The 24,612-nt window shown below is 36.8% G+C and overlaps 1 protein-coding gene and 1 long non-coding RNA gene across 9 annotated transcripts in view; one reads left to right on the plus strand and one right to left on the minus strand.

Annotated features, from left to right (window-relative positions):
- Positions 1-24,612, minus strand: part of LOC115209857 — a 255,590-nt gene that overhangs the window by 15,998 nt on the left and 214,980 nt on the right. The gene's annotated exons all lie outside the window — the stretch shown is intronic.
- The window catches only part of LOC118761740, a 16,968-nt gene continuing 12,478 nt past the window's right edge, over positions 20,123-24,612 (plus strand). Inside the window, exon 1 of the long non-coding RNA XR_004997614.1 lies at positions 20,123-20,133. This is a non-coding gene — a long non-coding RNA (uncharacterized LOC118761740). The remainder of the gene's footprint in view (positions 20,134-24,612) is intronic.

The following is a 24,612-nucleotide window of genomic DNA, read 5'->3' on the forward strand; positions in this document are numbered from 1 at the left end:
AGTATACACAAAGGTGTGGTTATGTTGCCCATATTTTTCCTTCTCACATTAATTATCTATTCACAATTATTTTTGACCGTGGTAAAATGACAAAACAACACGATCTTAATGGTAAAATGACAAAACAACACGATCTTAATGGTAAAATGACAAAACAACATAAAGAAAATTTGTGCATATACATCCCTCAGTTTAATGGCACTAGACTCATCTTGAAAAAAGCTTTGTATGTGCTTTAAGAAAGGTTTTAGTAAGTTTCTTAGTCTGTGTTTCATATGGAGGGGGTGCTATGATCACTCTGAGTATCAAATTGTCTTCAGATGTTACTTTGATATGCTTGTATTTAGATTTTTTACAATCATCACTTATAGTTTCATTGTTGTGTATTTTGGGCAGCTCATAGAATTTGCTGCTTTTGCATCTGAAATTCTTTAAGTGTCAAACATTTTCAGTATTTAGTCAATAAAGGTCAGATTCCTTATTACTTCTGAGTGTTTATAGTTGTCAAGTTTTTCATAATAGTTATTATTTTCTAGTATTTTAAACACAAGTTCTATACTGATAGATTCAATGAGTCAACTCAAAATATAACATGAATGATACAAGATCAAAATCTTTGAAATGACTACAAAGCCAACCTTTACACTCACTGAAGATCTGTTGTGATGATATGACATTATGATATATATAATATTATGATATCTGCAACCAAAAGACTGCATTTGCTTTTCAGTGTGAGAAAATATTTAGATCTCTAATAAGTTCCTGACTATCCACAAATCACAAATGCAATCCATATTGGAATAATGTTCACATGTATGGAATGTTGCAACTGCCATATTCATAAGTAACCTAAATTACTTGTAAATATAAAGATATTTGTTTATTTGTCAAAGATTCCATTACCAATGCACTACACCTATCTCTTTCAAAAACGTACAGTTTTTCTCCTTTGCCTCTTTTATCATTGTTACATGGGGTGCTATGAGTCAATGTCAAAACACCTACATGGTCAACTGACCTGATAGAATTATAATAATATAATAATAATACTAATGAAATTATTGTATACAGTGCTCATGTGCACCACAACTTGTCAGAGTATATGCAGTAATGTACAAATGTCTGGGAAGTGAACAGTGTATGAGTCAGATACATGCTTGTGTGTGTATGGAGGGGAGAAAATCAGGTGTAGTGTTGGTGAATCTCAGTAAGCATGGAAGTTTTGAAGGATGCAGAGCTCCGACAACTAACAACTGATGCCGGGGGTTTGTTCCATATTTCAGCAACTCTTAGCACGAAAAAATGTTTCTGAAAGTCATGGGAGCTGTGCTGTTTTCTGACTTTGTAAATATGTCCACGGGTGTTAGATGGGTGGAGTTTGAAAACAGCCAAATCATCTTTAAAAATCACACTATATTGTCTTTAAAATAAATCACGATGGGAAAAATGCTGCTTTGGATACGTTGTATCAGAAAAGATGACAGGATGACCACAACTAGAAAATTAGTCAAACAACGAAGACTCAACTAAGAAAAATACAAATCAACATGCATATCAATAGCAAATATAACAAAATTCAGAGGTGTAACTATGCAAAACAGACAAAAAGAAAATTGAAGAGGTACGGAGACTTTAAGCAATAAGATTAGCATGGAGGCCCTTGTTCCAGACACGAATAAAAGTTTTATGATGTCAAGGGAAATCACATATGTTTAGTTAGCAAAATATTAGGAAATTCAGCTATTAAAGCTGAACAAGTTGGTTGTATGAATCTACAAGCACAGTTCTAAGTTACTAATCATGATACATGTGCTACCATATTCTTTCCATTATTTCCTCTTGTTATTTTGCCAAAAGAATTCTTCAGACATGAATCAGAAAGTAATGCACACCAAGATAGTATTCTTTCTTGCATGTGAACTGAAAGTATAAGTAATTGTTTTGGCTGTTTTTTTCCTTCTGCTACCTTATTCCATCATAACATGGAAAATTTAAAAGAAAAGCATTTTTCTAGGTTTAAACCTAAATAAATTTGAATTAAGCATTCCTTCTCCTAGTCTACAAGAATGTTCATAACAAAACAAAAAATGCTTATATCTACATTGGCAGCTGCTTCTTCTGCTCACTTTGGGATGGAGTCTTTTATATAACAATAAGCAGCTGATAATATTAAGTTGCAGATATAACATTACCTGAGCTTTGATTCTAATAAAGGGATACTTTTAAATTTATTTTAAATAATGTCTAAAGTCTACTAATTTTGATAACAATAACTGTTTAATAGCAGTAGTCATGATTATAGATCATGGATAATGTTATCAAACATACAAAATAAGTAGCTCTCATGGAACAGTACAATATATATATAATCAAAATAAGCAACAAGTATATCTGAGGTAATGTGGTACGATCGTTTCATGTGGTACGAGGTAATGTGGTACGATCATACCACATTACCTCAGATATACTTGTTGCTTATTTTGATTATAATCACCCCATGGGTTATATGGATAATACCATACAAAATTCTTGTGCATTTGACTTAAGTACCATATTCATCTCAATCTAAATTTTGCTGAACTTACATATATATATATATATATATATATATATATATATATGTATATATAATTTTATTGATATTTAGCAGAATCAACAGGGTGATTCCAGGTCCAAGAGTTTTGTGCACTGGTACTTATCAAAATGTTTGAACCAACATACCTGTATATATGTATATATATATCTTGCTTCTCAACTACATGGTTTCGGGTTCAGTCCCACTGCGTGGCACTTTGGGTAGGTGTCTTCCGCTATAGCCCCGAGTCGACCGAAGCTTTGTGATTGAATTCGGTAGGTGGAAGTTACTGCTGTGTGTGTATGTGTGCGTATAGCTGCACAGTGCCTCTCCGAAAGAGAGAGAGGGATATACATTTTCTATCATATATTATGCAAACCTGAAATGCATGTATTAAATGATTTCAAAATATCACTAATTGGTTTGACTTCATTATTACGACTAATATGACTCAATACCAGCACAAACTAGCCAATCTTGACTCCACTCATGTGGATACACTGACAAATATTTGGAGTAGTTTTTTAAATTTCGTTTGAGCTGAAAATTCTGGTACTGTGCACCACTTTTTCATGAAATAGCTACACAAACACACACATGCACACACACACACACCCACACACAAACAAAGATATATATATATATATATATATATATATATATACCGGAGTAAACACATAAATGTGAAACAAGGTGGAAAAAAAGAGTACTCAAATACCAGTGGTAGAGTAATATGCTTTATTTAAAGCAGCAGAAAATTCTACAAAACCTGTTACTCTGAACATACATACATGCATACATACATACATACATACATACATACATACATGCATGCAAGCATGCATACATACATGCCAACATATATACAAACATACATACATACATACATACATACACACATACATACATGCATACATATATACATGCATACATATGTCTTGAAATAAACTTAGAAGATCCTTCTGTTATGGAATACATTCATAAATACCAACTTAAGGAATACTGGTGGAATTCTCCCATCAAAACTTCTGTCAAATATAAACATAACAGGCCAGAATATTGTTGTTTGAGACAGAGGGGCAAATGTATGTACCATCATGGAGGACAGCTGCCCTGCAAATATAAATATCAAAGGAAAAGGGGATATCTGTGGATAACTGCTTCAAAACCTCCAGTTTCTATATCCAGACTATGATTTCATATTCATACCTACAATGATTGGAGCACTAGGTTTCGTTAGTGAATGCTTAAAGGAGAATCTGGATAAACTGGGATTTTCAGAAAGAGAAATCAACTGGCTAATTCGTATATTACAAGTGCAATCTATGAGTGGAACAGTAAAAATATGCAAGAATTTTCTCAAGTTCCAAATGTGAATTTGTCTGTGTTAACTACATCTCTGTTGGAAACCAGCTCCGATAGAAGAGACATACATACATACATACATGCATGCAAGCATACATACATACATACATGCATGCATGCATACATACATACATACATACATACATACATACATACATGCATGCATACATACATACATACATACATACATACATACATACATACATACATGCATGCATACATACATACATACATACATACATACATACATACATACATACATAAAAAGTAAACATGGATGGCATTTTAAGTTTATGACAGCTGTTTTTGGTAGAATTTTATTTATTTAATGCAGTCATAAAAGACTACATGATAATATATAATCCGCCATCATCAGGTAAACCTTTACCTGATGATGGCAAATTATATATTATCATGTAGTCTTTTACGAATGCATTACATAAATAAAATTCTACCAAAAACAGCTGTCATAAACTTAAAATGCCACTTGTATTTACTTTTTATGCCTATGCTACACCAAAGCCCACCCCTGAGTTAGCTCCATGGGTTAAATTGGATTTGGTACTTGCATATCTATGGGGTCTCCTGTCAGCACTTGATGTAGTCAATGCTTATTTCAATGTGAGGTCTATGTTATTGTACATAGCAATTTTTGGCATTCTACAAGTTAATGTGCTTTGATTCTTATGAAGTCATATAATATATGTGTGTATGTGTGTGTGTGTATGTGCATGTATATGTATGTATGTGTATATATATATATATATATATATATATATATACACATATATGTGTAAATATGTCTATATCTATATCTATATCCATCCATCTATCTATCTATCTACCTATCTATCTATCTATCTATCTATCTATCTATCTATCTATCTATCTATCTATCTATCTATCTATCTATCTATCTATCTATCTACCTATCTATCTATCTAATATCTGGGCATTGGGTACCCTTTAAAATCCTTCTCTTAGTCAGGCACAACCTGACACAACCTGCTGCTATTGAAGTATGGTTTACATTTCTCCAGGATCTTCCAATTCATGTGGTACTCTGTGGTGCTTTCTTCAAAGAGCAAATGTGCTTGGCAAGAGTTGGGGTGTTGTGTCTCTTCGGGATATTGAAAGAGGACTTATGTTTGTTAATATATGTATATATATATCATCATCATCATCATCATTTAACGTCCGCTTTCCATGCTAGCATGGGTTGGACGGTTCAACTGGTGTCTGGGGAGCCCGAAGGCTGCACCAGGCCAGTCAGATCTGGCAGTGTTTCTACAGCTGGATGCCCTTCCTAACGCCAACCACTCCGAGAGTGTAGTGGGTGATTTTATGTGCCACCGACACAGGTGCCAGACGAGGCTGGCTAACGGCCACGCTCGGATGGTGTTTTTATGTGCCACCGACACAGGTGCCAGACAAGGCTGGCAACGACCACGCTCGGATGGTGTTTTTATGTGCCACCGACACAGGTGCCAGACGAGGCTGGTGAACGGCCACGCTCGGATGGTGTTTTTATGTGCCACCGACACAGGTGCCAGACAAGGCTAGCAGACGACCACGCTCGGATGGTGTTTTTATGTGCCACCGACACAGGTGCCAGACGAGGCTGGCGAACGGCCACGCTCGGATGGTGTTTTTATGTGCCACCGCACAGGTGCCAGACAAGGCTAGCAGACGACCACGCTCGGATGGTGTTTTTATGTGCCACCGACACAGGTGCCAGACAAGGCTGGCAGACGCCACGCTCGGATGGTGTTTTTATGTGCCACCGACACAGGTGCCAGACGAGGCTGGCGAACGGCCACGCTCGGATGGTGTTTTTATGTGCCACCGACACAGGTGCCAGACAAGGCTAGCAGACGACCACGCTCGGATGGTGTTTTTTTTTTTTTTTTTGTGCACCGACACAGGTGCCAGACGAGGCTGGCGAACGGCCACGCTCGGATGGTGTTTTTATGTGCCCCCGACACAGGTGCCAGACAAGGCTAGCAGACGACCACGCTCGGATGGTGTTTTTTTTTTTTTTTTTTATGTGCCACCGACACAGGTGCCAGACGAGGCTGGCGAACGGCCACGCTCGGATGGTGTTTTTATGTGCCACCGACACAGGAGCCAGATTAGGCTGGCGATCGGCCACGATTGGATGGTGATTGTTACGTGCCCACAGCATGGAGGCCAGTCGGTGCGGTACTGGCTACGCCCACGTTCGGATGGTATTCTTGTGTGCCACCGGCACTGGTACCACAAAGATACAAATTCCATTGATGTTCATCTATTTTGATTTTGTTTGATTTTCACTTGCCTCAACAGGTCTTCCCAAGTGTCACAAGAAGGCAGGTATGCACAGGTGGACTGACTACGTCCTAGGTAGGGGCCACAGGTTATGGCCTGACTAGTCTTGCCGGGTCTTCTCACGCACAGCATACTTCCATAGGTCTCGGTCTCTAGTCATTTCCTTGGTGAGACCTAAAGTTCGTAGGTCGTGCTTCACCACTTCGTCCCAGGTTTTCCTGGGTCTACCTCTTCCACAGGTTCCCTCAACTGCTAGGGTGTAGCACTTTTGCACACAACTATCTTCAGCCATTCTCGTCATATGACCATACCAGCACAGCCGTCTCTCTTGCACACCACAACTGACGCTTCTTAGGTTCAACTTTTCTCTCAAGGTACTTACACTCTGACATTATGAACACTGACATTACACATCCATCGGAGCATACTGGCTTCATTTCTTGCGAGCTTACGCATATCCTCAGCAGTCACGGCCCATGTTTCACTACCATGTAGCATGGCTGTACGTACACATGCATCATAAAGTCTGCCTTTTACTCTGAGCGAGAGCCTTTTGTCACCAGCAGGGGTAAGAGCTCCCTAAACTTTGCCCAGGCTATTCTTACTCTAGCAGTTACACTTTCAGCACACCCACCCCCGCTACTAACTTGGTCTCCTAGGTAGCGGAAGCTATCAACTACTTCTAGTTTGTCTCCCTGGAACGTGGTAGAAGTTGGTCTCTGCACATTTCCAGTGTTTATTTCTCCTGAGCATCTGCCACATACGAAAACTATCTTCCCAGTTAGCCTACCTTTGACATTGCTGCACCTCTTATGTGTCCATAGCTTACACTTGGTGCACCTTATAGAGTTTCTACCTACACCTTTTTACAGATCGAGCAGGGCCATCTACCTGAAGTCGTTTGTGGTTGGTCCACCTTCCTACTTATTAGGACTTTGGTTTTGGCTAGGTTGATTCTAAGGCCCTTCGACTCTAATCCTTGTTTCCACACCTGAAACTTCTCCTCCAGTTCTGATAGTGACTCAGCAATTAGAGCAAGGTCATCAGCATATAGGAGCTCCCAGGGGCATCCTGTCTTAAATTCTTCCGTTATTGCCTGGAGGACTATGATAAATAGGAGGGGGCTGAGGACTGAACCTTGGTGGACCCCAACCTCTACCCGGATTCTTCTTCACTGTACTCGTTGCCAACCCTCACCTTACTAGCTGCGTCTCTGTACATGGCTCGCACAGCTCTCACTAACCATTCATCTATCCCTAGTTTCCTCATTGACCACCAGATAAGGGATCGGGGGACCCTGTCAAAGGCTTTCTCTAAGTCAACAAAAGCCAGGTACAAGGGCTTACCTTTGGCTAGGTATTTCTCCTGCAGCTGTCTTACCAGGAATATAGCATCAGTAGTACTTTTCCCTGGCACGAACCCAAACTGCATATCATCTAAGCTAACTCTCTCTCTAATTAACTGGGCTATAACCCTCTCCGTAACCTTCATTACCTGATCCAACAGCTTGATGCCCCTGTAGTTATTTGTATCTAGGCCATCTCCTTTACCTTTGTAGCAGTTGACTATTATGCTGCTACACCAGTCATTGGGTATGACTCCTTTGTATATCACCTGGTTAACTATACGGGTGACTATGCTATAGCCGACACTACCAGATATTTTGAGCATCTCTGCAGTAATTCCTGATGGGCCTGGGGCTTTCCCTGTCTTCATGCTTCTAATTGCCTTAGCTACCACGGAACTATCAACTCGGATAGCTGGTCCCTCTGTTGGGTCAACATTCGGCAGACTCTCTTTATCCCATTCATTTTCCTCATTCAGCAACCTTTCATAGTGGCGTCTCCAAGCTTCTCTCTTTGCATCCTCATTTAGCGCAAGTGAACCATCCTCCATGCGAACACATTTCTCTCCTACCACATCACGATTCTCTCTCACACACTGTCTTGCAACACGAAATACCTCAAGTCTTTCATCCTCACGGCGCAGGACATTGGCAAACTTTCTTTTATCTGCTTCCCCTCTGGCTAGATAGACCTGTCTCCTAGCTTCCCTTCTGGCAGTCTGATACACTTCCCTGCTACCACCGTTCTTCCAGGCCTTCCAAGCCTGTTTCTTTTGTCTAATAGCCCTGTCAACAATATTGTTCCACCACCACGTTATTTTGGGTCTTAAGGGGACTTTGCACCAGCCACAGATCTGGTCAGCGGCTTTCAGCAGGTTGTCCCTATATATATATATATATATATATATATATATATATATATATAGGGAGAGTTTACAAAAAAAAACCAAAAGACGAAGACAGATAGTGTACAAAATAAAACAAATGTATTAGTATAATGCTCAGGAATAGAAAAAGTCTTTTACGTTTTGAGCCTACGCTCTCCTACAGAAAGGGACACAGAAAAAACAAGGAGAGAAACAAGGAGAAAAAAAAGGAGAGAAAAAGGAGAGAAACAAGGAGAGAAAAAAAGGAGAGAAAAAAAGTAGAGAAAAAATGTGTGTAGTGGCTAACGATCTATCATGGCGACTATATATATATATATATAAAATACAAAATGGGACAAGAACGCAAAACATCCGGACAGTTAGGTGATACAAAAATGGGACAATAACACATCCAGATAGACGATACAAAGAAAACAAGGATGGGTCATTCAAAGTTTTCTTTCCTCAGTTGAGTACAAGATTATCTTCGCAACTTCGGCTGATTATGCTCGAGATTGCTCAAATCTGGCCAGCCCCAAGGAAAAACTAAGCTAAGAGCACTAGATTCCTTGGAAGAAAGCAGCGAATGTATACAAAAAAAAAACAAGCACGAAAAAAATATAGATGTTACTCAAATACAATAAAAATAATAACAGGACATAACAACAGGTGTCTTTCGACAAAGGACAAATTAAATTAAGCTGGCATGTGTGGAAATGAAGCCTTACGGCAGAGATACAAGATTTCACCGGCACAGGGAGGAATATCGATGTTGTATGGACAACGGCCAGCCCAAGAAAGAAAGGTCAGCCTTGGTTGAATGCCGGTCAATTGGGAAGAGAAGCGAGAGAGGTAGAAGCAGAGGGACAGAAGAATAAAGGAGGGGCAAGAAAAAATGAAAGGGACACAGTATAATCTATTTTCAAAGGGAGTTAAAAGTAAATCATAATATGAAATATTTCTTTAGTTCGACTTTTTGGTATATTGTGTGTCAGATGATTTAGCCTGAGGCCTATTCTGTTTATTTTTCATTGAAGTTTAGTTTTCACTCTTTTGGTTATATTAGTTATTGATTTCTTACATGGACACAAGGTTGGGGATCTGGGTGGAAGGAACAGTGAATTAGATTGCCTCAAGGACTTGAATGATACTTTATGTTATCAACTTCAAATGAAAGGGTTATGAGTGGCTGTGTGGTAAGTAGCTTGTTTACCAACCACATGGTTCCGGGTTCAGTCCCACTGCGTGGCACCTTGGGCAAATGTCTTCTACTATAGCCTCGGGCCGACCAATGCCTTGTGAGTGGATTTAGTAGACGGAAACTGAAAGAAACCCATCGTATATATGTATGTGTGAGTGTGTTTGTCCCCCTAGCATTGCTTGACAACTGATGCTGGTGTGTTTATGTCCCCGTTACTTAGCGGTTCGGCAAAAGAGACCGATGGAATAAGTACTGGGCTTACACAAGAATAAGTCCTGGTGTCGAGTTGCTCGATTAAAGGCGGTGCTCCAGCATGGCTGCTGTCAAATGACTGAAACAAGTAAAAGAGTAAAAGAGAGTAACTTCAGAAGGATGAAAGGCAAAGTTGACCTTGGTGGGGTTTGAACCCAAAATGTAAAGGGCTAGAAGGCATTTTGTCTGATAATTGTTAAAGTAGCTTTCTGTCTTGTTTCATCCTGTTTCCAGAATTTTACAAAATATCTGAGTATATCTATAGAATCAAAAGATGAATGAGTTCCCATCTTAAGCTTAATAAATAAAAACAAAAACAAAGCAAAAAATATCATAACAGATATCCTATTTTCCATATCAATGGTAAACAAATTTAATCTAGTAAATATCTTGTAGTTAGTTTAAATTGAAAAACATCTGGCTATCCATTTCGACTCTATTGAATTTCAATGAATAACAAAGCTAATATTTGATGTAGTTACTCTATTTAACGGAAGGATAAGAGGCTCTCATAGATTCTTGAAATCAGATGTCAACAAGATCTAGTCTGGTATCAGTGTTCTAAGTTTATTGATTTCATATAGATATTTCATTTGTGGCCACACTTATTATTTAGTTGTGTGAAGAAGAACTTTTAAGGAATTCGGCTTTGATTGATTCCAGAATAGTTATGTAGACATTTTTTTTTTTACATAGTAAGTCAAATATCAATAAAGTAAGTATTTAGAATGTTGTACTTAATTTTAAATTTGCCATGTTTAGTTATGAAAATTCACATATTTTGACCAGGCTTGGTAGTGGTTTCAAATTTTGGCACAAGGCCAGCCATTTTGGGGGACAGGTTAAGTTGATTACATTGACTCCAGTATTTAACCCTTTTGTTACTAACCCGGCTGAAACCGGCTCTGGCTCTGTGTACAAATGTCTTGTTTTCATAAGTTTTGAATTAAAATCTTCCACCAAACCTTAGTCACAATTTATGTTCCTAACACTAGCTGAATGATAACTAAGTTATTTTACTAAATTCTTTGTTATATTAAAGTAATTGAAAGAAACACAGAGCATCTCAAACTAAATACGGTAACAAAAGGGTTAAGCATGATGACAAATGTATGTGTGTTTATGTGTGTGTGACTGTTTGTTTCTCCCCATGTCTTCATGACACTATTTAAGCAATGGTGTGATTGTTTATGTCTACCGTAAAGGAATATATCTTTTTAGTATTGTGGGAAGACGAATGGAATAAAAATACCCTACTTGAAAAAAAAAAAAGTAGTGGCTGGTAACATGATGGGCATCTGGTTGTAGAATTCCACCTCAAGAGATCTCATTCAACTCAAACCCAATGGAAAAAGCTCACACAAAAGTTATGAAAAAGACGATTATGATGCTGTATTCTGTTCTATTTTTCAAATATAATTTAACATTTTATTTTACAGCATTTTTTTATTCTAAAGAAAGAAGCAAATATTTTGTCAAATAGATAAGTTATTACAATCTTTACCATTATTTTTACAAGTACTGAGCTGTATATTATCATACAGATGCCTGAAGCCTTCTTACTTGAAACTCAAATAATATAAGATAATACTTATATTTAGCTATTTCTAAATATAAGAAGGCAAGAACACTGAATTTAGTAGGAGTGACCAGATACTTCACCAAAAATACAACATTCTGTGATATTTTTGTAAATAGATTAATGAACAGGGTATACTGTATTGCTATGCTGCTATCATGATTATATTTTTAGAAAATATATAAAGATTTCATGCTAGGAAGTGCCTCCTAAAAAACAAATACTATTGTGTAATTTAAGTAGATTATCAGGTTTTATTCATCTTCATTAAATCCATTTAGTACAATTGCTCCTTAGATTAGTATAATTTATAATTGAATGGAAAAATGCTGTTTTCCATTTTAATTAAAATAATTATATCCTGCTTTAAACAATTCTGTTATTTAATATCACTCTTTTAAATTGTTTCCATTTCCATCACCCTCTGCCATCAATTTACTGAAAAGCAAATTATTTTTTTATAAGAAGACATTTTTGTTTTCTTCCTTCTTTTACAAATTCCCTTTCATTCGTCTATTTTTTTTAAGAACTTATATTTTTCTTCTTGAAAATGTGTTTCAAAAATGTAAATTTGTCATAAAAAATATTCCTTTGAAAGCTTTCTCTGCAACATATAACTTGCCTTCCATAAAAACAAACCCCAAAAACCCCCCAAAAAACAAAAACAAAAAACAACTATGTCCATGTTTTCTTTGTCAAAAACAGAGTAATAATTTAAACTTCCTTCACCCACGTTGCAATACTAAGTCTATTATAATTTGATATTCTAAAACTAAGAAAATGTTTTATTACCATATTTTTGTTGAAATACTCTGCCTTTGTTTCAACGAAATTTTGAAAATGAGGAAGAATTCAGTAAAATAAGTCTCTTTTTTATCTTTTACTTGTTTCTGTCATTTGACTGCGGCCATGCTGGAGCACTGCCTTTAATCGAGCAAATCGTCCCCAGGACTTATTCTTTGTAAGCCCAGTACTTATTCTATCGGTCTCTTTTTGCCGAACCGCTAAGTCACGGAGACATAAACATACCAGCATCAGTTGTCAAGCAATGCTAGGGGGACAAACGCAGACACATAAACACATACACACACACACATATATATATATACATATATACGACAGGCTTCTTTCAGTTTCCGTCTACCAAATCCACTCACAAGGCATTGGTCGGCCCGGGGCTATAGCAGAAGACACTTGCCCAAGATGTGGTTGGTGAGCAAGCTACTTACCACACAGCCACTCCAGCGCTCAGACATTATTATGCTGGTATTTGGAACGTAGCATGAAAATTTGATGGAAGTTTTTAATTTAAATTACTTTAAGACAGGAACTTTGTTTGTATCACAGAATAAAGTGCAGTCTCAGGTGGGTTAGCATCAAATAGGTTAGTGACAGAGCTTACTTATTCCACCATGAATCATACATGCAGTATAAGAGTCTCCAGTACTTGACTTCATATTGTAAATTAATTCAGTTCCATTGTAACATTATATTGTAATATCATTTTGTACATGAAGGTGGCGAGCTGGCAGAAACGTTAGCACATCGGGCGAAATGCTTAGCGGTATTTCGTCTGCCGCTACGTTCTGAGTTCAACTTCCGCCGAGGTCGACTTTGCCTTTCATCCTTTTGGGGTCGATAAATTAAGTACCAGTTACACACTGGGGTCGATGTAATCAACTTAATACCTATGTCTGTCCTTGTTTGTCCCCTCTATGTTTAGCCCCTTGTGGGTAATAAAGAAATAGGTATTTCGTCTGCCGCTACGTTCTGAGTTCAAATTCCGCCGAGGTCGACTTTGCCTTTCATCCTCTTGGGGTCGATAAATTAAGTACCAGTTACGGACTGGGGTCGATGTAATCGATTTAATCCCTTTGTCTGTTCTTGTTTGTCCCCTCTACGTTTAGCCCCTTGTGGGCAATAAAGAAATAATAATCATTAGTAGACTGGGCAAAATGCTTTCTGACATTTCATGTCTTTACGTTCTGAGTTCAAACACCACTGAGGTCAACTTTGTTTTTCATCCTTTCAGGGCCAATAAAATAAATACCAGTTAAATACTGGGGTCTATGCAATCAGCTTACCTCCACCACTAAAACTGCTAGCCTTATGCCAAAATTTGAAACCAATATTATTTTGTACATGGATGTAGTTTACTTAAGCTTGGAAGACATACAATGAAGCCTTAAATTCTTGAATTTATTGCTAAAAATGACACTTCCTTCATTCCTTTGTAATAAGCTGAAGAATTACTCATCTATAATTAATTACCAATCAGATCCAGATAAATACCTTTTCTATGTCAACAAATTTATAGATATGTAATTTTGCAAAATCGCCCTCTTGCAATTATATCACCAGAAATATGATGTCTGTAGTCCAATTCCAGATACAAGGCTTTACTAAATCAACTATGTCTTCTTTTTACTATAACCTACATTACCCTCATAGACTTAGCACCCCAAAGAAGTTAGTATGATTACTTTGAAAACATATAATTAATTTCTCTAGCTGACCCTTTTTATACAGCTGCAGTTGTGCTGCCAACACCACCACCACCACCACCACCACCACCACCACCACCACCACCATACCCACCACCACCACCACCACCACCACCACCATACCCACCACCACCACCACCACCACCACCACCACCACCACCACCACCACACCACCACCACCACCACCACCACTGCCACTGCTGCTGCCACTACCACCACCATCGTCAACTGTTAATGTCTAGCTTTCATGCTAGCATAAGTTGGATGATGGCTTGATAGAATTTGATGGGCCTGAGGACTGTGTCATTATCAAAATCAAATGTCTGTTTCCACATAGTTTCCATAGTTTGATGCCCTTCTTAATACCACCCATTTTCCAGGGTGATTGACTGCTAATGAGGTTGTGATGCAGCTTGTAAGACTAAGGTCCTTATCAGCATTTCTTTTCACAGCTGTCCTCGTCTATATGCATCATATGACCCTCTTTCTTGCAACACATTTGTTCATACTCTGTTCAATCACATTCTGCAATGACATTCCCATACTTCTTTTTGAAATACTTCTTTATTATAATTTCAGTCTTCTCCCAACAATAATCTGATTTTTCAACAACTACTGCTAACTTTTAAATATAATTCCTTCTTATGATATATTTTTCAAGCCTGACTAAATTTTTCTTGCTCAAAATTATTCATAAATTGATTAGAATTAACCTTTTGAAAGCAATTTAAATTTAAGTTATGCTGTATATTATACATAACTACTTTTTAAAGCTCAGAGTTTCAGATAATAATGAGGGGATGTCAGGAAATATAACAATTGTACATTTTTTTAGAAGGTATTAGTAAGGTCTGAAAAATGGTTGCAACAATGATTGAAATTTTGTAACAATTTGGTTTGTCAAGAATTTACTGCAATATTATTGTGCTTACTACAAATTTTTTTTCTTGGATTATTATCTTAGGAAAATGGCTTCTTTTGATAAATGATTTGACGTTAAAAATAACATCAGATAGAGGCTAAAAAGAATAGCATTAGATAGAGGCTAAAAAGAATATGATTTGAGAAAACAAAAGAAATCATTTTTTTCTATCGAATAATTGTTGATACCTGACTACCTCTACTAACGAGTTACAATAATCTTTTATTGACAAAATTAGATAAAAACAAAGTCTGTAAACGTAAAATGCACTGTTTATAAATAACTATAACTATGTTTATCTCTGTTTTCTCAAGTTAAAGAAAACAAGTATTAAGAACAGTAAGAACTGAAGCAAACAGATGGTTAGGTAGGCTCTTGAAAGCTGTACATCAACAAATATGTAGAGAGAAATTAATTTCTCTATAAAACATTTCATGAAGTAAACTTAAATATTGACATACACTTGGGATATCATGAAATGCAAAAAAAAAAAAAAGGACAAAATTTTCTAAACATACAAAAGTATTTACTTGATCTGATCTCAGTGGATTATGAAATAAAAGGAAGTCAGAATACTGGAAAAGTTACAAATATACAAATAATGAGCCAAAAGGTTTTAAAAAAACGTAATGTATGTTTCCAACGTTACTTTTTGAATCATAAGCATAAAATTTAACTCTTTCTTCATATTCACACAAAAAAATAATAATAAGTATGTAAATAACATATTTAACAAAAAAATTTGGATTGACACTCTAAATATTTATGCAACTTGAAACACAAATATATGCAAAAAGTAATTTATATATTAATACCAGTATCTTTTGTATGGTTCCTAAACATCCTAGCACATCAAAGTTAAAAGTTTGTTGGCATTAAAAAAAAGAAGTTTATCCCATAATAATCTAAATTCAAGACCAGTCCAAATTGCAAGGATTAAAAGAATCATCTAAATTAAAGACAAAGAATGTCTATAAAAGATGCAATTTATATCTGCCTTTGATTAATTTTTAGAAATTTGTGTAATACTCTAACAAGAAGTCAACTAAAATGGAAATATTGATAGAGATATATCTAAATTAATTGGGGAATGTAGAACTACTGGACAAGAAAGTGTGTGAAGTTAATGTGATTAATCTTTAAGTTTAATTAATAAAAATTATATGTTGACAAAAGAAGTTTAAAGAAGGAATTTGAAGACTGTCTAAACTTATGTAAAGTTTTGAGGACGACTGTTCAATGGTCTAGCAATAAGAATGAGTTTAAGAAGTGAGGGAAAAAGAAGTGTGAGCTGTGGGATAAAATGGTAAAGTTCAGAAAAGGAATAGATGTTATAGAATGTGTAGAAACAGAAGGAGCTTGATGCTCTGATAATTGAAAGATTTTTGTGATAGTAGGTTTGTGATATATTTTTGTAACCAGAGTTGAGTGTGTAGCTTTCCTAAGTTGGTGGTTGCATTATCTGGTACATATCTATCCCTTTATCAAGTAGTACTGCTTTGGTAATGTTGGCTCATACGAGTGTGTAAAAACTGTTCAAGAATTATAGCATCTGGCAATTGCTACCAGATAATTTATGTATATTTTGGGTCAGAATAACAGTCTTGTGCAGGCTTAAGCACATACCTAATTCAGAGCAACCAGAGGTAAAAAAAATTGCTTAATTCTTAAAGTGTCCTTCTGTATTGTACTATTAATACTTCAGCATCAGCAGAATGAAACAGTTCATAAAGAACACTTGAGTTTTTTTTTAAATTTGATTTTAGTGTATGAAGAAAAGAGCCTAAATATTGCTGCAAGTTTGAAGCACAATTATCTGATGGGTTTCACAAAGCAAGGATTTGCAAAGCTAAAAATAATATGCCAAAAAAAAAATGGAAGGGCTTAGTTTATAGCCTAGTTTAATAACAACAGCTACTACGAAGGCTTCTGACTTAAAATGTGCTGTGAGTTACATGTTAGCAAATATATTTCAGAAAATACAAAATTATCAATCCTACATGTGTATATTGAATATATTTGTAAAACTGTTTGTGTTTGAGAAATTTCTAGATTAATGCATTTAATAAATAACAATTTTCACAACTCATTTTACTTCTTTTGTAGTCAATGGTTATCTCAGTCTCTTTTCCATTTATTTATTTAGATTTATTTACTTTTATGTGCTGGGTTTGAAGGAAGGGGCAGTGTCCTTGTCCTTTGCAGGCCATCCTAAACCATTAAAATTCAAGCCATTAATTCCACTTGAACCATTGTAGAGTAAACACTTGTCAGAAAGACATGAGCAGAGAGATAATTCCAGAGGATTAAAGTTCTGGGGAGAAAGGACTGGCCATAGTGATAAGTGCAGGACATGAAGTGTTGAAAGCAACAAGGATAATGAGAGGAAGAGAGATTAGTGACCTGGGAAGGTATGAGTGGAGGTTGCATGAGCCCAGTTAGCTGAAAGGAGCAGAGGTAATTTAATAGCATGGATTTAAGAGTATGCCCTTACATAAATTTATTATTATTTTGCAGCGTGGAAGGTGTTTTCGTTTCAGCACACAATCTCAGATCAAATCACTTGCTATGCAAGTACATCTAAGTAATATTATTATTTTCATATATGAATTTGAAATGCTTTTGTGCCTTAATATACTCTTTTACTCTTTTACTTGTTTCAGTCATTTGGCTGCGGCCATGCTGGAGCACCGCCTTTAGTCGAGCAAATCGACCCCGGGACTTATTCTTTGTAAGCCCAGTACTTATTCTATCAGTCTCTTTTGCCAAACTGCTAAGTGACAGGGACATAAACACACCAGCATCGGTTGTCAAGCAATGCTAGGGGGACAAACACAGACACACAAACACACACATACATCATCATCATCATCATCATCATCATTTAGCGTCCGTTTTCCATGCTAGCATGGGTTGGACGGTTCTACTGGGGTCTGTGAAGCCAGAAGGCTTCATCAGGCCCAGTCAAATCTGGCAGTGTTTCTATGGCTGGATGCCCTTCCTAACGCCAACCACTCCGTGAGTGTAGTGGGTGCTTTTTACGTGCCACCCGCACTGGTGCCAGACAGAGCTGGCAAACGGCCACGAACGGATGGTGCTTTTTATGTGCCACCGGCACGAGGGCCAGGCGAGGCTGGCAACGGACACGAAACGGGGCGGTGCTGGCAACGGTCGCGAAACGGAAAGTTCTCTTACATGCCACCGGCACTGGTAACACATCTGCAATTTCCATTGATCGATTTCCATTGATCGATTTCGATTCTGATCCTCACTTGCCTCAATGGGTCTTCACAAGCAGAGTTTCGACATGCCACCGGCACTGGTAGCACATCCGCAATTTCCATTGATCGATTTCGATTCTGATCCTCACTTGCCTCAACACGTCTTCACAAGTAGAGTTTTGTGTCCCAAGAAGGGAAGGTATGCATACGTAGGCTGGCTCCATCCCATGTAGAAGGCCACGTATACACATATACGACAGGCTTCTTTCAGTTTCCGTCTACCAAATCCACTCACAAGGCATTGGTCGGCCCGGGGCTATAGCAGAAGACACTTGCCCAAGATGCCACGCAGTGGGACTGAACCCGGAACCATGTGGTTGGTTAGCAAGCTACTTACCACACAGCCACTCCTGCGCCTATATGATATGAAAGAAAATATATAAAGGAAATTTCTCGTGTTAGAAACACATAATTAAATTGCTCAGTGGGCTGAGAAATTGGTCAGTATTAAAGGCATCAGCTAATTTGTAGAAGTGTAAAGACATGTGTTGTAAAAATTATGGCACCAGTAGTGTTTTAAGGGTTAGAATCAATTGTTAAATGTAACATGTTTTAAATGAATATAAAAACATAATCAAAATTGGTTTTTAATGATCTTATTAGAAATAACATTACTTGTCCTTTCAACCAGTGAAGAAAAAAAAAAAAAGCAATTACAACATCAGTTTGAAAAGTTTTGTTTTATATAAAACTATTTATCAGATTACTAACATATGCTGGTGTTGCTGTCTAAGCTATTCAGTCACAAGAATTTATTGCTACAGCTATAAATAACTCTTAGCTATATTTAATATGAATAAAATGAGCATTTTAAGATTTATTCCGGAGCATATACCCTGTGTGTTCTACTAATATATTCCTATAGTTTCTAGCTATTTTATACTTTTATTTAAATACTAGCAGTATCGCCTGGCGTTACTCGGGTTTGTAAGGGAAATAACTATACAAGCATTTTTAGTGAGTTATAGCAAAAACATGCACTAAAAATGGAAAAAAAATGATGATAAATTTTTTTTTAAATTGTTGACTCATCGTAGACATTTTTAGAGAGTTACTTCCCTTATATAATAGCGAAAAAATGCATTAAAATGGAAAAAAATTATGGTAAATTTTTTTTAAAATCATAGACTCATCGTAGACGCGTGCTAATACCCAGAAGGGCTCGATATGAATCACAACTATAAGATACCCGGTTTTGGTTAAACTGCACCGCAAAATGTGGGAGTAGTTAGGAATCTAAATCGTAGGAGACAGACACACAACTTCACTTTTATATATAAAGATTTGTGCAACAACTAAAACATTCGGTTGTGCAAATTGTTTGCACAGGAAACCTGCCCTGTGTGGCGGTAATTGCCATTTTTTTGGATCTGTTTCAGCTTTTTTAGCGATTTCTGTTTTGGCGACTTCAAGCCATGAAGTCGTTGTTCTAAAAGAACGCTGGTCTCCTTGACAATGCATTACGACGTTGATTTCCTTACACTCCCTTCCCCACAGCTTCACGAGGGAGGGAAGAAGGGGGAGAAGCAAACAGGTGCAGGTGTGAGCGTGGACGCCAACTCCGCCACCATCGACACACGAAAAAATATGCATTAAAATGGAATAAAAAAATGATGTTAAATTATTTTTTAAATCATAGACTCATTGTAGACGCGCGCTAATACCCAGACGGGCTCGATATGAATCACGACTATAAGATACCCGAATTTGGTTAAACTGCACCGCAAAATGTGGGAGTAGTTAGGAATCTAAATCGGAGGAGACAGACACTCACACAACTTCACCTTTATATATAAAGATATGAGAGGTATTTGATAATGTTCAAGTTTAACACATTGTAAAGATCAGTAAATGTTGCTTTTAAATAATCATCCATGTAAACCAATAGGCAATTCAATAAAAACTTATGAAACAGACATTTTGTTGAGAGGTAGTTAACATACTTTTCATAAATGCACTTATTAATTAAATTAACAAGATTTTTACATCAAGTGGGGAGAAGAAATTTAATTTCAGACGGTTTTAAATCAATTTAACATGTGATATAGAATTTTAATTGCAAAACCACTCCATTCAAAATATTCAGAGATGTACTCATTCATAGGTATACAATTATTATACAAATGCAGATTTGCATGCTTACATAAAGTGAATATTTTTCAGTTTAAAAAATATATAGCTATCAAAAGTGAATTATGGAAGCATGGCTATGTAGTTAAAAAGTTTGATGCGGAGCCAAATGGTTTCAGGTTCAAAACAACCATACAATACCTTGGGCGAGTATTTTCTACTTATAGCTCCAGGCTGACTAAAGCCTTGTAAATAGATTTGGTACATGGAAATTGAAAGAGGCTCATCATATATGTATATATATATGTGTGTGTGTGTATGTGTGTGTGTGTGTGTGTGTGTATGTGTGTGTGTGTTTGCATGTATGTATGTATCTGTGTGTGTGTATGTTTGCATGTATGTGTGTATCTGTGTGTGTGTTTGCATGTATGCATGTATCTGTGTGTGTGTGTGTTTGCATGTATGTATGTATCTGTGTGTGTATGTGTGTGAGTATGTGTGTATGTGTGTATGTGTGTGTGTGTGAGTGTTGCTTTGTCTTGAAATTGTGTGCTAATGTCTCCATTATGCAAGCGTTGTTGTTTACTTGCAATCTTCCATGAAAACATGTCTGGTAATTGCATTGACCCCATTTGAAAAACTAAGAGGAACAGATGCAGCCTGGTAATAAAAGGATCATCCAGCTGTAGAAAACCTGTCCTGATCAATTTTGTCTGACCCATGTAGGCATAGAAAACAATGATGATGATCAATACCCCTTGAGGAAGAGAGTGTTTGCATTAGTGATAAAGGCTATTGAGGAATTTGTGAGGTACCCTATTTTCCCCCAGGTAACCATTCTCTTTTTTTAGGACTATTTGTTTTTACATTTTAATTTTGCTTTCATAGTTTTTCATTTTAATACAAATATGGCTTGTTTTATTCTCTCTAAAACTTCTATAATTTTTTCAACCTACTTTTGTAATAGCCTCTATTTTATGGCCTTGTGGCAAATACAAAAAAACAACTGATTATCAATAAATATTACAGCTACTTTTTTATCTTGCCCAAATTGAGTTTCATAGCTATGCTTTATTAGAAAGGTATTAATCTAGAGGTAAGCATGATCTTCCTAGATTCGTATGACAGGTCAGTAGTCCTAGGTATGAGCAGCAGTGGAGATGGTAGTAATTTTAGACTAATATCCAGTTATGTTTTGACAGGCTCTGGAAGAATGAATTTCTTCAGGCATCAAGGATTCTTAGAAACATCTGGATTAGTTATAGTGGGTGACTGAAATGGCTTCTTAGATATACATAGAGATTGTGTGGAAGTGTGGAAGAGATTGTGTGGATGGCTGAAAGGTGGCTGTAGATTGGAAGAGGCTCAGGATTTTTGTGAGTTGGTAAGCTGTGGTTGTGTGCTGGCTAGCTACAAATTACTCTGTGTAATTGTCCTCCTTTCTGAGGCACCTTTCTCATTATTTTGTTGTTCTGTACTATTTGTTTATTAAGTTATTGATGTCATTACTTTGTTCATCTTATTCTTTTATTCTATGTGGCTGTGTGGTAAGTAGCTTGTTTACCAACCACATGGTTCCGAGTTCAGTCCCACTGCGTGGCACCTCAGGCAAGTGTCTTCTGCTATAGCCTCGAGCCGACCAAAGCCTTGTGAGTGGATTTGGTAGACAGAAACTGAAAGAAGCCCATCGTATATATGTGTATATATATGTATGTGTGTGTGTGTATATGTTTGTGTGTCTGTGTTTGTCCCCCTAGCATTGCTTGACAACCGATGCTGGTGTGTTTACGTCTCCGTTACTTAGCGGTTCGGCAAAAGAGACCGATAGAATAAGTACTGGGCTTACAAAGAATAAGTCCCGGGGTCGAGTTGCTCGATTAAAAGGCGGTGCTCCAGCATGGCCGCAGTCAAATGACTGAAACAAGTAAAAGAGTATATGTAAGCTCTTTCTGGTTCTTATTTGTTGTTTACTTTTGTATTGTCACCTACATCTTGTGTTCTTGATCCCAATAAAAGAAATTATTATTATCATTATTACTATCACTGTAGAGGTGTGTGGCTTAGTGGTTTGGGTGTCAGCATCATGATCGTAAGATTGTGGTTTCGATTCCTGGATCGGGCAACGCATTGTGTTTTGAGCAAAACACTTCATTTCACGTTGCTCCAGTTCACTCAGCTGGCAAAAATGAGTAACGCTGCAAAGGACTGGCGTCCCATCCAGCTGAGGAACACATACACCACTGAAACTGGGAAACCGAGCCCATGAGCCTGGCTAGGCTTTAAAAGGGTGCAAAGAAAAAGAAAGGAAAGATTACTATCACCATCATTACTATTATTATTGAGGTAGTGAGCTAGCAGAACCATTTGTGCAGCAAACTAAATGCTTAGCCAGATTTCTTTTGGCTCTATATGTTCTGAATTTAAATTCCTAAAGTCAACCATTCCATGGTTGACTTTAGGGTAAATAAAAGAAGGCAAGTTCTGAGGTTGATAGAATTGACTCATTACTTGACCTAAAATTTTAAGCTTTGTGCTTATAGTAAGAAAGAATTATTTGTGCTTATAATAGAAAGAGTTATTATTATTATTATGAAGATGGCAAGCTGGCAGAATCATTAGTGTATTGGACAAAGTGTTTAGTGGTATTTCTTCAAGCCCTTTTTGTTCTGAGCCCAAATTCCACCATGGTTGAGCTTACTTTTTCTCCTTTTAGGGAAATAAAATAAGTACCAGTCATGTACTGGCATTGATGTAATCGACTAGCCCCCTCCCCTAAAAAAATTTTAAGCTTTGAGCCTAAAGTACTAACGATTATTTTATTATTAAGGAAGGTGGCAAGCTAGCAGAATCATTAGCATGCCAGACAAAATGCTTTCTGGCATTTCATTTGTCTTTACATTCTGAGTTCAAATGTCACCAAAGTTGACCTTGCCTTTCATCCTTTGGGGATTGATAAAATAAGAACCAGTTGAGTACTGGGGTTGATGTAATTGACTTGTTGGCCTCATGCTAAAATTTTAAACCGTTATTATTATTTTTATAATATTTCAATTTCATAGTGTAAAGTAACACTTTTGCTTTTCTTTATGAAACACAATCTACCATGAAATTTCCTTTGGAGTACTTGCAAAAAGATCTATAATTGCCCAAAGAAAGCTTGCCCTCAATACCCAGAGATAGACAACAACAACAACAAAAAATGAGGTTTCAAATTTTTTAAAATTGTATTTATGCACATTATGTCTCCACATCCCAAATGGTTAACACACATTCTTACACAATAAGACTAAGCACTACAATTGCAAGAAAACAATAAAAAACAGAAACAAAAAACACAAAATCAAATCAAGACACACAACTGAATGTGCATGAGGAAGGAGAATCTGAACAGTTTAGTGAACAAATAATAGAAGGAAATGTACTAAACACTCAAATAAGTAGTTTTAAAGATTGCGGAAATAGTAACAACAACAACAGCAGTAGCAATGACTGCATGGAGTTAAATGCTATGGTTTGTTCATATAGAATTTGTGTTAAAGTAAACCTTCTCTGAATACAAACTGAGCGAATGGAAATTTTAGACCTATCACAGTTGCAAGTAAGAAAAATATTACGAATGTAGGTGGGAAGATTTCATAAACCAGAATAGCATTTCTTTGCCGCAGGAGCTTAATCCAGGAGAGAGTAAAGAGAAAGACTATATACCTCTGTTTATGGAAGGACAGAAGTGAACTAAATCTTCCCACACATCTTGAAGTACAACTGGCTCTCCAAGTTATATTGAAAGAAGTTCTCTCAATTGAAAAAGGTTAAAACGTATGGCATTATCTACTGTACCTTAAAAACTGAAAACTCAGCCAAAATACAAGCTAAAATTGTTAGACATATCTCTGACTATATATTTATGTCCCATTATCAAGAGCGAGAATAAGAGACATTAAACATGATGTACATCCATAGCTATAGTCAGTTTTGTATTTCAGTAAGAGAGAGTGGTTAAAGCAAGGTCAACAAAAAAATGGCTTGTAGTTAGGGTCAAATGAATTTGCAATTCCTAATGTCTCCTAAAGACCACAAATCCATACGAGAATTATGTTCAGTTGAAGTTGGTGAGACAAAGGGAATGACATCACTAGTTGCTTTATTTATTGGAGTAAAACTCAGCTCCAGAGCAGAATGCTTAGAAGAACTGGCATGATGGAAACTACCCACCAAAACAACCAAAAAACAGAATGACAAACCTCTGTTTCTGGAGCAGCACTAGACTAATCTGACATGTAATATGTTCTTGTGCCTAATATTAAAAATAAATTAACAAACACCATCTCCCTTAACAGTGCCA

The sequence above is a fragment of the Octopus sinensis genome, linkage group LG1, assembly GCF_006345805.1.
Source record: "Octopus sinensis linkage group LG1, ASM634580v1, whole genome shotgun sequence".
In the NCBI taxonomy this organism is placed as follows: Eukaryota; Metazoa; Mollusca; class Cephalopoda; order Octopoda; family Octopodidae; genus Octopus; species Octopus sinensis.